The sequence below is a fragment of the Scyliorhinus torazame genome, chromosome 13 (assembly GCF_047496885.1).
Source record: "Scyliorhinus torazame isolate Kashiwa2021f chromosome 13, sScyTor2.1, whole genome shotgun sequence".
Lineage (NCBI taxonomy): Eukaryota > Metazoa > Chordata > Chondrichthyes > Carcharhiniformes > Scyliorhinidae > Scyliorhinus > Scyliorhinus torazame.
In genome coordinates, this window is record NC_092719.1 from 138,689,572 (window position 1) to 138,705,898 (window position 16,327).

Here is a 16,327-nt window from a genome sequence, read left to right on the forward strand (position 1 = left end):
CCCTGATCAATTGTTCCTGACCCCCACCCCCGCCAATGACATAACAGGAATCCCCACTTTTAAGTTCGGGATCCCAATTTGCATCGTGTGGTGGCTCAAGACATACTCTGGAGGCCTCCAGTAATGAACAAAAGATTTATTGATGAAAGGCAAAGGCAGTTCGATAACAGGCAGAGAGCACTATGCAACATGTCTTTATATATCAGCTCTCTGGTCCACACTTCCAGGGGGCCCCACGCAAACTCCCCACAGTCTATATGGACGTCCGTAAGGCCTTTGACAAGGTCCCTCATGGCAGACTGGTACAAAAGGTGAAGTCACACGGGATCAGGGGTGAGCTGGCAAGGTGGATACAGAACTGGCTAGGTCATAGAGGGCAGAGGGTAGCAATGGAAGGATGCTTTTCTAATTGGAGGGCTGTGACCAGTGGTGTTCCGCAGGGATCTGTGCTGGGACTTTCGCTGTTTGTAGTATATGTGCATGATTTGGAGGAATATGTGGCTGGTCTGATTGGTGGGTTTGCGGACGACACGGGGGTTGGTGGAGTTGCGGATGGTGATGAGGACTGTCAGAGGATACAGCAGGATTTAGATTGTTTGGAGACTTGGGCAGAGAGATGGCAGATGGAGTTTAATCCGGACAAATGTGAGGTGGTGCATTTTGGAAGGTCTAATGCAGGTAGGGAATATATAGTGAATGGTAGAACCCTCAAGAGTATTGAAAGTCAGAGAGATCTAGGTGTACAGGTCCACAGGTCGCTGAAAGGGGCAACACAGGTGGAGAGGGTAGTCAGGAAGGCATACGGCATGCTTGCCTTCATTGGCCGGGGCATTGAGTATGGGAGTTGCGAGTCGTGTTGCGGCTGTATAGAACCTTGGTTGGGCCACACTTGGAGTATTGTGTTCAATTCTGGTCGCCACACTACTGTAGCACAATCAATCATTCATGAGGCGAGATGAGATGAAGTCAATCGATGACTTTATTACGCAGACTTGTTCCCCAGCAGCTCGGTTACAGAATGTGGCTGCTGGGAGAACCTGGGTTCTTATACTCCGCCTTACTGGGTGGAGCCAGTAGGCGGCAGATCCAATCAGGACCAAGTGTCTGTCCACCAATAGCCTCTCGGCATCACAGGGTACCGTAATACCCCTAATACATACCACCACAACTACCAGAAGGATGTGGAGGCTTTAGAGAGGGTGCAGAAGAGATTTACCAGAATGTTGCCTGGTATGGAGGGCATTAGCTAAGAGGAGCGGTTGAATAAACTCGGCTTGTTCTCACTGGAACGACGGAGGTTGAGGGGTGACCTGATGTAGGTCTACAAAATTATGAGGGGCATAGACAGAGTGGATGGTCAGAGGCTTTTCCCCAGGGTGGAGGTGTCAATTATTAGGAGGCATAGGTTTAAGGTGCGAGGGGCAAGGTTTAGAGTAGATGTACGAGGCAAGTTTTTTTACACAGAGGTTAGTGGGTGCCTGGAACTCTCTACCGGAGGAGGTGGTGGAAGCAGGGACGATAGTGACATTTAAGGGGCATCTTGACAAATACATGAATAGGCTGGGAATAGAGGGATACGGACCCAGGAAGAGTAGAAGATTGTAGTTTAGTCAGGCAGCATGGTCGGCACGGGCTTGGAGGGCCGAAGGGCCTGTTCCTGTGCTGTACTTTTCTTTGTTCTTTTGTTCTCTGTTCACAGGCTGGGGCGGTTCACGCGCCCCCGCGCAATTGACCCCGAGCTGGTCATGTAGCCCATCGAGCCTGCCCCTTAAAGGGGCCTCGCTACCATACATAGATTTAAATATCATTAGTAGATTTGTATTCCTGATAGTTCCCCCTACCCTGTTGGATTGCCCATGTGAGAGCACACCAACGTAAATCAAGACAGGTCCATCACAATGTGCACCTTATGAGCAGAACCTGCCAGAGGCGCACAGTGTGCACAGCTCCCCGCGGTGGAGGGTTATGCCTAGGCAGTACCTGATACTGTCACCGGGTGCTCTTGGGAGGGGATGTGAGGCAGTGCAGGGACGTTCCGTGCAGAGACAGTGTTTATCTTTTCATTTTTTAAAATCGGAGCACCCTTTTTAAAGGACACCTTGGTCTTTTTAAAACCTAAGTTGCTGGAGTCCACCCCGCCAGTGTTCTGTCAAGGGACCCGCCCCTTCACACCTTTTGCACTGAGTGGCTAAAAATACAGCAGAGGAAGCTGTCCTTGAAGCTGGTTGCTCCCCCCCCCGCCACCCACCGTACCTGTTTTTCCCACTTGCTGTGCCACTTTGCAAAATAAGCGAAACACTTCACCTAATGTTACAAAGTCCCTTTGAAATATGCCAGGCACAATGGATCTGACTGCCTGCAACCCGAGTGCCCCTTTAAATAATGTTTTCAGTGGACCAGTTAATTATTTAACTAAATCTCCCATTTGTTTCAAGCATGAGTACCAGTCACGAGTATTGAAATCCTTGGGCCTCTTTTTATTTGAAAAAATATATTGTTTGCCCACAGCCTTGGAATGGTAGGTGTCATTGTTTTAAGTGTGGAGAGTTGTCAACAGGGTTGTTAATGTGCAAATATTATTTCTGAATTTTCCAAAAAGCATTTGATGAAGCATGTTCCATAAAGAAGTCGAAAGGTGATGTGGCAGACATATTAGGTGTCCTCGAGGGACTTTTTTTTAAGATTGTTGAAGAACATTTATATTTCGTGACAGTATCAATTATATCTGTATTGCACAATCTCTCTTAATCTCTTAACTTTTGCTAAAGGTGGATTGAAAAATAGATTTCTTGAGGACTTGGTCACACACAGCTATTTTCTTCACTGTTAAGGAACATGAGTTATTAATACTCGGTGCACAGAATCCTAGTGGCCAATGTTAAGCTTTCAGACAGGCTTAGTTCCTCAAACAGTTGCCTTTGAATTCTGCTTCAGTTTCCTCGTTATGTGGTTGTGCTCAGCAATCAATGTATCTATTGTAGCATGAATTTCCTCCTTGAGGAATGCCTCATCAAATTTGCACCCTGATTAATCAAAGACAAAAATATAACGTATTGGAAGGATGTACAAAATACAGGAAATGCATGAAGCTCTTTGAATTACTATGGGATCACTGAGCATCCTTCATACAAATGGCTGCAATTGACCACAAATCTTAATTTATTTATTTTATGATAAACAGATGTTTAATATCATTAGAACATGCTAACCGACTATTTTATTTATTTAACAAATATGACCAAAAACATTAGAGGAAGAAACCTGACCCATGTGTTTACATCTCAATGTTCTGCAGGATTTATCAGTTGCAGAACCATATAGTTTAAACTTATTCCAGATCCAAAATGGTATTTGCATGGTTAACAAGTGGAAAGATCTTTCAGAATTGTTACAGAAGTCAGTGAGTAGACAGTTGGGGGCGGTAATGAACCTCCTCTACTGGTAATTGTTTGAGTTTGAAATGGCAGCTGTCACCAGCACTCTTACAGATTTGAGGTGGAGTTACTTGACATGTTTCATCAGAGAGAAGTAGGTGCTGCAGGAATTAGAGCAGTGAGAATCTGAGACCTCTGTTCAAGAGAAAGGGTGTGAACAATGCAGATAGATTGAGGAAAGGAATTCCACTGTAAAAAATGTGGTACATGAATACACTGCCATCAACAATCCTGAAAGGAGACATTCAGTGGAGGATGTATGTTGGAATAGAAACCTGGCGAAGATTGTAAAATTCATAAAGGGATTTTAAAGGAAATAATGAAGATTTTGAAATTACTCACTCGGAGCCCACCTCACCAACATGACATCGGAAACCCGCCCTTTGAATTTTCTTTGGTAGAGTGTCTAAAAATGTAACGGGAAAAGCTGGCAGCGTAGCAGTGAGTCTATTCTTCACTTTTCCCGCCGAAGCTGACACTTGGGCAAAAAATGGCAAAATTCCACCCAGGGTACTTGTTTAATGCCTGCTATCTCCTCATTGCCTGTAATAATTTTACCTGTCTCTGACTGTATGGGATCCATATTTCCAATCACTAATCTATTCCTCGCTGCAGTACTGTAGAACATGTCTAATCTGTCTCCTCGCATATTCTGTCTTCTCTTTCCTTATCAATTTCTTGCTTCTCCTTTGCTGAAAACCTCCCATACTTAAAATTTTTACTCTTTTTTGACAATATTAAAAGCCTCATCCGTTGATCTAAGACTAATTCCTTATGTTATCCATGGTTGGACCATTTTTTCAGTGACATTTTTACACCTTAAAGGAATGTATATTTGTCACAAATTATTTATTAATTCTTTAAATTTCAGCCAATGCTTGGCCACCATCATATATTTTGTATGTAATTTTTCAATATAACTGGGTCAACTCTACCTGCAGACCTATGGATTTGGTAATTTTAGAGTTCAGACACTAGTTTCAGATTTCACTTAATTACTTTCTAACTCAATATGAAATGCTTTTATGTTATGGTCACTCTTTCCCAGAGGCTCATTTAATAAAACATTATTGATGAACCCTTTCTCCAAAATAGTTTGCTCTCGAGTCTTAGATGTACTGATGTAGAAAATCATCTTGCATACATTTCATGAACACACTATTAATGTATTATCATGCTGATACTGAACTAAAAAAAGATGCCTGTCACCCAGGATTTAATGATGGATTGGCACTTAAATAATAGCTGTATAATCAAGAACAGAAACAGAGTGGTATTTAGCTATCATTCTGACCAATGCAAAACAGTTAGTCTTGTTTTGATTTTGTTTCTGCTCCTGTAAATCAAGCAAAATAATGTGAGATTTGAATAAAACGTCCCATAGTCTCAAATCTATTTTTGTTAAATGTGTTGCAAAGTTTTCTGTTTATTTCCTTGGTTTGCTTTGAGAAAAAGTCTAGCACTAAATTACCAGATATATCCTGACATAGTCTTCTGGACATAACACTGAATTCAACAATTTCAGACCATGAAATTTGTCCTCCATCTTGACCTCATTTTTTAATACAATTTTGTTTTGTCCCAGTGCCACCCCACCCCCACCCCCGCTAAGGCCATCTTCACTTGTTTTTCTGTCAAATTTTCACAGAGTGCTGACCCATGTTCTGTTATTAACACATTCTGCTATCTTTCCTTCACACCACTCTGAGCACCTTCTTTAGTCTTTAACTCTACCATTAACACTCCCCTTGCCTCATGTCCTATGTCATCTTTGTCAAATCTCTCCTCGTTCTTACTTACCCGTAATCTATTTTGCTCGCCCTTACCACCCCTCTTTAAAATCACATTTTTCCCTCTCTTTAACTCCAAGGAAGAGTCACACAGACTGGAAATGTTCGCTCTGTTTCTGTCTCCACAGTTCTCCCATACCTGTTGACATTTTTCCATCATTTTCTGTTTTTCTTTAAGATTTGCAGCATTCACTGAGAACACAAGTGACCCCCCTCGGGCGGAGCATCGGGGTGGGCCTTCAGGTGACATCCTGAGGCCGTCCCAATGGCATGCGGTGTACTCCCCTTTTACGCCGTTTTGGAGGGGGTGGAGCATCCGATAACAGGCACCGCCCCCCAATTCGGTCATAAAAAGGGATTCTCTGCCCGATCCCCGATTACGATATCGACATTGGGCAACGGAAAATCCTGCCCCACATGTGCTTAACTTAGATCTATTTTGTACCTCACAAAAATGAAACACATGGTTCAATTATACTTTTTCATAGTCTGGATGAATGTGAATGTGACAAAAATTGGAATATCAGTCTTTAGTTTAGTTCAGTTCAGATAGTTCAGATTTAAAATGCAGGTTGCTTATGTTAAGAACATAAGAAAATAAGAACTAGGAGCAGGAGTAGGCCATCTGGCCCCTCGAGACTGCTCCATCATTCAATGAGATCATGGCTGATCTTTTGTGGACTCAGCTCCACTTTCCGGCCCGAACACCATAACCCTTAATCGCTTTATTCCGCAAAAAACTATCTGTCTTTATAATAAAAACATTTAATGAAGGAGCCTCTACTGCTTCAATGGGCAAGGAATTCCATACATTCACAACCCTTTGGGTGAAGAAGTTCCTCCTAAACTCAGTCCTCAATCTACTTCCCTTTATTTTGAGGCTATGCCCCCTAGTTCTGCTTTCACCCGCCAGTAGAAAAAACCTGCCCGCATCTATCCTATCTATTCCCTTCATAATTTTATATGTTTCTATAAGATCCCCCCTCATCCTTCTAAATTCCAATGAGTACAGTCCCAGTCTACTCAACCTCTCCTCGTAATCCAACCCCTTCAGCTCTGGGATTAACATAGTGAATCTCCTCTGCACACCCTCCAGTGCCAGTACGTCCTTTCTCAAGTAAGGAGACCAAAACTGAACACAATACTCCAGGTGTGGCCTTACTAACACCTTATACAATTGCAGCATAACCTCCCTAGTCTTAAACTCCATCCCTCTAGCAATGAAGGACAAAATTCCATTTGCCTTCTTAATCACCTGTTGCACCTGTAAACCAACTTTTTGTGACTCATGCACTAGCACACCCAGGTCTCTCTGCACAGCAGCATGTTTTAATATTTTATCATTTAAATAACAATCTCTTTTGCTGTTATTCCTATCAAAATGGATAACCTCACATTTGTCAACATTGTATTCCATCTGCCAGACTCTAGCCCATTCACTTAGCCTATCCAAATCCCTCTGCAGACTTCCAGTATCCTCTGCACTCTTTGCTTTACTACTCATCTTAGTGTTGTCTGCAAACTTGGACACATTGCCCTTGGTCCCCAACTCCAAATTATCTATGTAAATTGTGAACAATTGTGGGCCCAACACTGATCCCTGAGGGACACCACTGGCTACTGATTGCCAACCAGAGAAACACCAATTAATCCCCACTTTTTGCTTTCTATTAATTAACCAATCCTCTATCCATGCTACTACTTTCCCCTTAATGCCATGCATCTTTATCTTATGCAGCAAACTTTAGTCTGGCACCTTGTCAAAGGCTTTCTCGAAATCCAGATATACCACATCCATTGGCTCCCCGTTATCTGCCGCACTGGTAATGTCCTCAACAAATTCCACTAAATTAGTTAGGCAGGACCTGCCCTTTATGAACCCATGCTGCGTCTACCCAATGGGACAATTTCCATCCAGATGCCTCACTATTTCTTCCTTGATGATAGATTCCAGCATCTTCCCTACTACCGAAGTTAAGCTCACTGGCCTAAAATTACCCGCTTTCTGCCTACCTTCTTTTTTAAACAGTGGTGTCAAGTTTGCTAATTTCCAATCCGCCGGGACCACCCCAGAGTCTAGTGAATTTTGGTAAATTATCACTAGTGCATTTGCAATTTCCCTAGCCATCTCTTTTAGCACTCTGGGATGCATTCCATCAGGGCCAGGAGACTTGTCTACCTTTAGCCCCATTAGCTTGCCCATCACTACCTCCTTAGTGATAACAATCCTCTCAAGGTCCTCACCTGTGATAGCCTAATTTCTATCAGTCACTGCCATGTTATTTGTGTCTTCCACTGTGAAGACCAACTCAAAAAAACCTGTTCAGTTCCTCAGCCATTTCCTCATCTCCAATTATGAAATCTCCCTTCTTTTCTTCTAAAGAACCAATATTTACCTTAACCACTCTTTTATGTTTTATATATTTGTCGAAACTTTTACTGTCTGTTTGTATATTCTGAGCAAGTTTACCCTCATAATCTATCTTACTCTTTTTTATAGCTTTTTTAGTAGCTTTCTGTTGCCCCCTAAAGATTTCCCAGTCCTCTAGTCTCCTCCTAATTTTTGCTACTTTGTATGCTTTTTCCTTCAATTTGATACTCTTCCTTATTTCCTTAGATATCCACGATCAATTTTCCCTCTTTCTACCGTCCTTCCTTTTTGTTGATATAAACCTTTGCTGAGCACTGTGATAAATCACTTGGAAGGTTCTCCACTGTTCCTCAACTGTTTCACCATAAAGTCTTTGCTTCCAGCCTACCTTAGCTAGTTCTTCTCTCATCCCATTGTAATCTCCTTTGTTTATCTCCCTCAGCAACTTTCACCTGCGGTGTGACCAACTCGCTAAACGTGCTCTCCACGACGTCCTCAGCATCGCTGATGCCCCAAAGTGAGTTTAATGGTGAACAATGGTGAATCAGAAGCTCTGAAACATTTTGTCAAACAATTAACCCAGTTTGTTGCAAAGACTAAATATACTTAAAATTATTGTGCCGATGCATTTCCTTAATGAATTACTTTATTGGCAGCATTTTTCACTGTATAAATTATCAGATGTCTGATTTGACAGGAGACCAGTGAGCATTCAAATCCGTTGATGGGGTAAATTGAGCTGGAGTATACTAACTTTTGACAAATTTTAATTCATGAAAACCTCAGAACCAGAATTTGCTGAAAAATATAACTGTGTGTGAATGATGTGTGCCAATATGAAAGCGTAAATCAGAATTAGGAGCCAGGCCAGAGGACTAAGATAGCCATGAATTACGAATCTTGAGAACTTGTTGGTCAATTTATACTGTTCTGCTGCTTGCATTGTTTAGGCGGCAACCTGCTCTTAGCCTCGCTGTTATTTTTAAAGACTTGTTGGATTTACACATCAGTTCTCCACTAAACTCATGATAGAAAACTATTCTGGTAATTAACAGTGTAATTAATATTTTAATGAAGAGATAATTGCTAACAATTATCAATCAACCTCGTTGGCATGGGAAGTGAACAATTTAAGCTGTGGAGCCTCACTCCATCAGGCAGTGAATTGTTGGAGATTTTATAAATATCAAATTTTAAAATATATTTCTCCACTTTTACTTGTCTCTTTTTCTCTTTCTCGTAATTTAATCTGTTTTTCGTTCTCTTTATTTCTCTTTTGTACCTAATTTGACTCTACTTTACATTCCTTCTCTAATGTTCCTTACTTTGTTTCTCAGTTCTAAAAGCTTAGTGGTTAGACAGCCACACTGTAATCCCATCATTCACTCGAAGGTCCCAGATGTACCATTGCCCTCGCTATTAGCTCTTACTTGCAGCAGGTCAGGGTAAAAAAAACATTTTTGAGTTGAAGAATGGTAGAAAAAATTCCAATGATATACCTTGAGATATCCCACACCATCAAGTTCTGGCCTTAGCTGACATGAGGAAACTACTGAGAAGGAGCTGTCACTGTCAAGATGTGAAGGAAAAATATATATATTCGTCAGCTGGACAGTCGGTGTGCTCTCGCCAACTTCAACAAAGACAACCCTTCACAGATTCTAATTTCCAGTGACGGTGCTAATGGCCTAAAGAATGAACTGTTCTAATACAATGGGTTCAACAAGAGCACCTGATTTAACAACCCCAAACCAGTGTCTCCAATTAAACATTTCAAGATCCCAGCCATTGGAATATACTTCCCTTTTCCTACACCGAGTAGGGATGGTGGGAGGTATGACACATGCCCTCTCCCAAGCTTTGCTGTAATATCGTCTGGTGGATCTGAACTCCAGCAGTAACTGTTTAACTTCCAACGAGAACAGAACTCCAAGCAACAGCCGGCATCCAAAAGAACTCTGGCCCTCATCTAAAACTGCTGGAACCTTGGAACTCATGCCTCCAGATTAACTCGCTTTACATGCCTTCCCACATGGTGGAAATCTTGCGCTGGAAAGATAGATCATCCTACAATTCAGTCAACCTCCCCTGGGAAGAAATCTTCCATTAGATTTCTGATTCTGAACTCTGACACATGTAAAAGCCAAACTTTTATTTTATTGTGGTCATGTCCTGGCCTCTTCCAAGCTAATCATCCAAGATTGGAACACTCCAAATTTAAGAGTTGGGGGAAATTATTCCCTTATTTAAAAAGGGGGAAAAACAGAACTTTAAAAAACACCTTTCCGTTTACAGGCAGGTAGAGAGCGGGGAAATCAAGGCGGTTTAAATTGAACCCCCTCCCGTCCGTGACAGAGTTTCAGTGGCAAGAAGTCCTGAATGGTAATGGACGCACCAGTTGGACACAAAAATTTATAACTGTACTGTTATGTTCTTGTACAGAGAAAATTACTGAGTCAGCATACTAAAGAACACTAGTTCAAGACTAGTTAATTTTATTATAGTATAATAAACTGTGGGTAGGAAACTACTGTTAACAGGAACTAACGCTAACACGACTGACCACGATGAATTCTCCTTCAGAGTCCCTCTAGGTTACAGTGTCATGTGCTATAACTTGCCTGATACCTATTGGCTGGAGGCTATATATATATTAATACATACACTTGTTAATGCATATCATTACATGAACCTTATATAAATTTTGCCTAGATTGTCGTTTGCACACTAACCAAGAAAGACAGTCGAGCTTTCACTTTGCATTGGCTTGCATTAAAATAATCATACATATGATGATACATTGTGTTGATAAATATGTCCTCACTATTCAATATGCCCGTTTTTCATATCTGTTGAAATTGCTGATTTTGTATTCATTTCATTTGTCCTGGATTGATATTGGTCACATCCATTCAATATCCTGCAGCTGGGTTTGAAGTGTTCTATCAAATCAAAAACATTTGCTTTGCTATGACAAGGAACAAATAAAAATAGCCCTCACAATCTAAGTGTAACAACATTTCTGATGTTATTTACACAATATTTTGAGTGTCATTGGTCGGTGTTACTATTATATATGTGTTGAAAGATTTCCCTATATATTCTTTCAATAAAACAGTTGTGATATTTTCTTTACAATACAGATGTATTGGTCAATGCATTACTGCTTTCCTTACTTTAAATAAACCATGCCCTTATTTTCTACCACTATGTTATTTGATTGAGTGTTCCAATAATATTGTCCATGATGATTTTATAGATTCTATGACAGCTAGCAAAGTCAGATGTTTCACTTTAATTTTTATGCTTGGCTATGCAATTTGTAATCAAACAAGGCACACTAGCTATTTAAATTCTGAATAAGATATGGATGAAGTGATATTTTAAGTACATTTTTGTACAGTGCTGAGCGTATCATCCAGAGTAATGAATAAACAACAGAAATAAAAGGGAATAATTCCTGTACCTTTCCTGGGTATTGGTCTTTGCTGAGGGGTGCACTGCACTGAACAGCCAATTCTCAAAGCTCAAATCATCCTCATCAACATTCATGATAATAGGATTCAGTGATTATATTCTAGATATTAACAATTTGCCATTGTGTAACAGAATTCCCTCTGGAGCCTGTTGTACATACACTTAACATAATCCAGACAAGTGTTCTTATTGTCAAAGCCTAAGACATACAAATTGGTCTATGGTACAGTAATTCAAGTATTTATGGGAAGTATACAGGAAAATGCCATATCACCTGATTCAACACAATGTGAGGGGTGATTTTGTGGAGATCAGGGCAGCATGGTAGCACAATGGTTAGCACTGTGGCTTCACAGCACCAGGGTCCCAGGTTCGATTCCTGGCTGGGTCACTGTCTGTGTGGAGCCTGCACGTTCTCCCCGTGTCTGCGTGGGTTTCCTCCGAGTTCCTCCCACAAGTCCCGAAAGACGTGCTGTTAGGTGAATTGGACATTCTGAATTCTCCCTCCGTGTACCCAAACAGGTGCTGGAATGTGGCGACTAGGGTCTTCTCACAGCAACTTCATTGCAATGTAAGCCTACTTGTGACAATAATGGTTATTATTATTATTATTAGATTTACAAGATGAGCAGAATCTTGTGTCCTCCCCCATGACGTATTTGGTGGCAGGGGGTATTTAATCAGGCAGGAGGATGGCAAATGGGGATCCCTGCAACTTCCGGATGTAGATACCCTTCCTGCCCTGTTACCAACTGAAGTCTATGAGGGCCACATTGCACTTCTGCTGGTATTAATCTTGTGGTGGGAGTGGGGACTCACCATGCAGCACTCACAAAACACAGTCAAACCCTGGCATGTTTGCTTCCTGACTCCCTGCAGCGGAGGGTGTGTAATTGGGTCACTTACTCAAAGTTCAAGGGAACTTTGGATAAGTGAACCTTGAACCCCGCTCCATCCCCATTGGGAAGAAGTCCTGCTGAGAGTTGCCACCCAGCCTTACTGCTGACTCCTCTACACCTGCCTCCCCTCCGATCCCCACCCACAAACCACCTCTCTCCATCACTCACCTATTTCCTGGGCCTCAGATCTAAAAGCCGATGAGAGGCCCTGGCCGACGGTGGCACAAACATCCAGTCCCAACCCGACAACCAACACCCCCCCCCCCCCCATAGCCCCCACCCCCTGACCGACCACCCCCTCTCATGTCCACCCTCCCTGCACGACTTCACTTTCCGCACCAGCAACTCCCTCCATGATTCTTATCTGCCTAACTACAGGGTGGGAGCCCTGGGTTTACAGTATCAGCGGGTCTGGTCCATGGGATGGAGAATGATGACAACCCGCTCTGCGGTGAGCACCGATGGAGGGGGAGGGGGTGAGAGGGAAGGGGCAGGGTTGGGCAGTGCGGGGTACCGGGGCGATGTACGGTGGCTGACCTGGGGGCACTGGCCCATGCCCACCTCCAGTTGCCACCCATCTACGCCCACCCTACTCACAGCGCCCCCTCGGCACCCATCCCAGCCCATCCCTCACATCCTTCTGAAAGAGCACCGAGGCAGATTGGAACATTTATGAAGAGATGTTTCTTGTGCACAGGTGAACATGTCTCTACAAGTTTGTGCCCTAGCCCTTATCGCTATTCTGTGTGCTGCACCTGTGCCAACTTAACTGGTACCTAACTCTCTGGCCTTACTAACCCTAACCTTAACCCTAACTTTCCGTCTAGGAAGATCCGCATGCGGTAGTTCAGGGGTGGAGGTGGCCTGCTGCAATTCCTACCCGGTGACCTGGGTCCTCTGGAGTGACTAGCCTGCATGGGCCCAGCAGTCTCTTGGGTGTCCCAGGAGTTGTGATGTCACCCTGTTGTGCCTGCTGCCCATCAGATGCACAAGGGACAAGAGGGGGGAGCCTGAGGCGCTTTGATATTCTGGTACCTCCCCTGCAGGGGTCACTGGCATGGCCCCATCATCTCCTCTTCACACGGGGTACCCAATGGCCTCTAGGCTTCTCCTTGGGACTACAGTGCAGCCGAAACGAGCTGCGGGAGCTCCCCCGCCACTTGGCTCTGCCAGTCCCGGAGGACTCTTCTCTCGACCAGGGTCTCAATGCTCACGGCCATGGAGCACAAGGACTGGGCCACTTGCCTCTGTGACTGGCTCAGGTCAGCCAGCACCTGGGCGATGCAGTTGACGCCTGCAGCCATGAACCGTTGTGACTGGGCCAAGTTCTGGAGCGCTGCTGCAACGTCCTGGTGGCCCTGGTATATAGCTGACTGTGAGAGTGCCGCCCAGTCATGCGCCTCACCCACCGCCCACACAGTGTCCCAGTCCTTGGACATCTTGACCCATGGCCAATACCTTCACCCCCCAAAAACCTCCACTGTGGAGGTACACATAATCGGCACCATTTCCTGTCCCTGCAGGCAGTTGGACTCCTCAAATTGCAGCTGCTGGATGGTTGCTGACATCCCCTCATGTGAGCCCTGGTTCTGTGTCTGCATCTCCAGCAGAGATGGGACCGACCTTTCCAGAAGCCCGAGACCCATCTGGACGGCAGCTAGTCCCTGGGATCGGGCTACCCTCTGACCGTCCGCCCCCTCGGGAGTTCCGACCTCCACCTGATGTACCGCTGCGCTTGTGCGGTGCACACCAGTTTGTGCTCCAGGAGCCTCTTCACTATTATGTCCAACCAAGATGAGTGCCTCTGGAATTCTACAGGGTGTTGGAGACAGCTGTGATGGAAAGTAGGTACTGTCCCCGGACTGGTGCTCCAGGGTATACCGGGCTGGCGTTTGGGGGATCGTATCACTGTCCGGTCCTGCCTCTTTACACAGCGTGTCCTGGGATTGTGGTCAGGGCAAGGGACACCAGAACTGCCCGCCCTAACCAAGTGATTCTGCAAGACAGAAGACATGACGCATGGTTGGATCACGGGTGGCGGTGATGGAGGGGTGTTGTGGAGGTGTTGGGGCGCTGGTGTGGATGTGGTGGAGGGGTGGTGGAGTGGGCGTGGGGTGGGGTGGAGTTGGTGGGGTGCTGGGGTGGCAGGCATTGGGTAGTATGGGGGTGGTGCCACATCTGCCAGAGGGACACGATAACTCACCTGGGGCTCACTCTGGGAGCCAACCTCTCCTTCGCGACTGCCGCATATCCAGCCCCTCTTGTCTGCTCTCTCTCTCTCTCTGCAGGTAAGCTGTCTCCTCCTGGAGGGAGTTGGGGGGGCGGGGTGGGGGGTGGGGGGAGGGGGTGGGGGGTGGGGGTGGGGGGGCTGGAGAGAGTGGGGGGGGGCGGCGAATGCACAGTGTGAGGCAGTCAGAAATGGGCAGCATAGGTGGTGCGCAGCTAGTGACCTGTGTGTGAAGGGCACCCAGCCATTGTGGGCGCTATGGGTATTGACATTTGGTACAGGGTGAGTACGAGAAACTGCCGGGTATGGGGCTCGGTCGCTCTCTGGGTGGGAGGTGGGGGGGTGAGGGGGTGTGTGGTGGGGTTTGGTGCTGGGGCAGGGTGCTGGTTACTCAGCCTGGCCACCTTGAGGAGGTTGTGCAGTTTTTTCGGCATAGCTGGCTGGTCCTGGCGGTGTGGTACACGGCACTCATGATCTCTACCCCTTGCGCCCAGGCCCGGTGTAAGGCACCAGGTGACAGCCTCCTTCCCACCCGGGGAATAGGGTGTCCTGCTCCCGTCCACGGCATCCAGCCGGGTCTCCAGCCCGCGTCTGCAAAAAGAGGTGGCGCTCTTTGGGGTGTCAATTTCTTGGCTGGAATGAGTGTGTATGGGGAGTGGAGTGCTTAGATGCAACTGCAGCTTGTCAGCCTCTCGAGTGCCAATCTAGACCCAGACGAATCGGATGGCATTTTGCACTGGAATTGTACTAGTTCCACGCGGCGCTGACAGATCCTGAATTATTCCGGCACCTGTGCAGCTTTTTGGGCCGTAGAACACTACCACCCGGCGTCAGCAAGTCTCTGAAACAGAGAATCCTGCCCTTTTCAACAGTTCTGTAAGTAGGTCATGAATTATGTTGAAGATGTGGCATTTCATCCAGTTTTCAAAGAAAGACAAAAGTGCAGACTGAAATGTCTTCGAAGCCACTGTACTGTGCTGATGTGGTCCCTTTAAATTCATGCCAGGAAAATCAATTCACATTTCCAACAAGAATGTTACTGCTGCATACACAAAACAAAAACAGCTGAATCAGAAAAAACGCTGTGACTGGAAATACACTGCTGTGATGCTTAAACTGTTCACCGTCATTTATTAGACCTTACGGTTTTTAGCAGGAATGGCATTTGAAATTCTCTCTTGGAAGACAGACAGAAAATGCGGAGTCCAGAATGAGTGAAGGTGTAGACATTCAACTTTGAAATTATCACACAGCCTGCCCTTGAGGAATTAACAGGTTGCACTTGTGTTTGACCTCACCCATTCTTCAAAGTTTCTAAATTCTCCGATTCTCCGAATTTGAGGCTATATCCTGAAGCCGGTGTGGGAAAGGTGGTGTTTTACGACCGAAAATTTGGCACGAAACGGCCTCCGTTTGGCTGGGGCTAGTAGCAAGGCAGTGTAGAGCACCCAGCTTTAGCTGCCGATACGGCCCGGAGATTTCCCAGGTCCATGGCCGTGCATGCGCACGTCGGTGGCCTGCCGCGGTCGCGCCGTACAACATGGCACCGTCCGCATGCGGGCCCAGCCTGCAAAATAGTGCCCCCCTTTGGCCGGCTCAGCCCCCAACACTGCCCCCAGCCCCAGACTAAGTCCCCCCTGCCCACGGATCAGCCCTCCCCCAACCGTGGCGGCGCTGGACTGAGTACGCAGTCGTCACGCTGAGCTCCCGACGGATGATAGCACACGCGACCGACGGGAACTTGGCCGGTCAGGGGCGGAGCATCAGGGGGTGGGCCTCAGGCAACATCCTGAGGCCGTCGATACGGGGTAAAGTACGCCGCTTTGGAGGAGGCAGAGCATTGCAAAAGCAGCACTGTCCCCGATTTTGTCGAAAACGGGTATTCTCCGGCCAATCGCCGAACGCGATTCCGCCGTCAGCGACCGGAGAATACGACCCTATATCTTTAAAGGTCCTTGGGGTACAACAGAAATGGTAACATTGCAAGTGGGATAACACTGCCTCTCTAGTTCCCTGTCAAAGACACAACTCCACATTGGCCTTGGACACACTGAGAAGAACCATGTTACTTTTCTCAATACATTATCACCAGTATCAAGACTGATTGCTGGTTAAATGATCATTGATTG

The 16,327-nt window shown here is 45.5% G+C and overlaps 1 protein-coding gene across 23 annotated transcripts in view; it reads left to right on the forward strand.

Annotated features, from left to right (window-relative positions):
- LOC140388298 (contactin-4-like) overlaps window positions 1–16,327 on the forward strand; it is a 3,617,424-nt gene that overhangs the window by 385,995 nt on the left and 3,215,102 nt on the right. For 18 of the 23 annotated variants that reach the window (XM_072472208.1, XM_072472219.1, XM_072472224.1 and 15 more), the window contains one exon: window positions 8,038–8,112. The exons of the other annotated variants lie outside the window; for them this stretch is intronic. The gene's annotated coding sequence lies outside the window, so the exon portion shown is untranslated. The remainder of the gene's footprint in view (window positions 1–8,037; window positions 8,113–16,327) is intronic. 23 annotated transcript variants of the gene reach the window in all.